General features: G+C 35.2%; 1 long non-coding RNA gene across 1 annotated transcript in view; it reads right to left on the reverse strand.

Moving 5' to 3' along the window:
- LOC106881867 (uncharacterized) overlaps positions 1-1,190 on the reverse strand; it is a 4,970-nt gene continuing 3,780 nt past the window's right edge. The window contains exon 3 of the long non-coding RNA XR_001410911.2: positions 1-31. This is a non-coding gene — a long non-coding RNA (uncharacterized LOC106881867). The remainder of the gene's footprint in view (positions 32-1,190) is intronic.

Here is a 1,190-nt window from a genome sequence, read left to right on the forward strand (position 1 = left end):
AGAAGATCCTTCTCCTTCAGCTCTGAACTCCCTGAAATAAATATTTCCAACTTTTATAATTTATTGTAAAACTTATTTATCTCTATAAATATTCTGTATTTTATTATTGTGTGACATTGTTATCATCAGTGGTTAGCTAGTGACCCCTCGGGTTTAGCTCTGTATTTTTATACTTTCCATTGTGGGACCATGTAATAGCTCAAGATTTAGGCCCACAACAAAATAGACTAACTTTCCGAAACCTTGTTTCTCTTTAACAGAGACATCCTACATAATCTAACAATGTTGCAATTATTTCATTTATGAGAATGTTTTTCCTCATAGTTCTATCTCTCCAAATCTATGACATGTGATTGTCCTCTGAACGCTAGGCTTCACTAACCACCATTCATCTCATCTTCTGCTTAATTCCATATCATCCAAGGATCACAAATGCATGACACACCACTTCAAGTAGGATAAACATAATACCTGATCTCTTTGCTGTTGGTAATCTTCAATTTTATCATCCCACATCCCAGTTCACCGGGTCATTATCTGGTGCAGGGAATATTTTAAGACTCCTTAATGAAACGGCTTTTTCAAGGTGAGCAATGATCAGTTCTCCACAGGTAAAACAGAAAGTATTATAAGGTGTCCTAAAACACTGTGCACTTACACAAAACCTCATTAAATACACGTACCTGGACATCTACACATTATTGCAGTGAAGACATCTGAAATGGTACAAAATAACTGATACTCAAAAATATATAAGAAAGACGATAATACAGATTAAACTGCAAGCGCCAAATCTTTTATTTTCCAAAATGTTTGGCATAGTCATTTCTTTTAACCCACCTTCGTTTTGTGCCATGATCTCAATGCCTTTACTCTTATTGGAAAATTAGGTAGTGTACCATCGTCGTAATGGTTTTTCAGGTTTCTTCTGCTATTTTGACCTTCACAAATGACGGGCTGCATTACTCATTTGCATTAAACCACATTCTTGGCCAAGTTACTTAGTATACCCAGTTAATTCAGAACTATTTGCATATCCTTTTATTTATTGTTCTGCAATCCATTAATGTCTTCTCAAGTGTTTTCTCTTGAGCCATTTCTTCTGACCAATCTGCTCATTTAAGTAACATCTCCATAACAAACACAAACCAAACGACTGATATTTTACAAACTACAGCAATTCCCGATTC

This window comes from Octopus bimaculoides, unplaced genomic scaffold (genome assembly GCF_001194135.2).
Source record: "Octopus bimaculoides isolate UCB-OBI-ISO-001 unplaced genomic scaffold, ASM119413v2 Scaffold_175889, whole genome shotgun sequence".
Classification (NCBI taxonomy): Eukaryota; Metazoa; Mollusca; class Cephalopoda; order Octopoda; family Octopodidae; genus Octopus; species Octopus bimaculoides.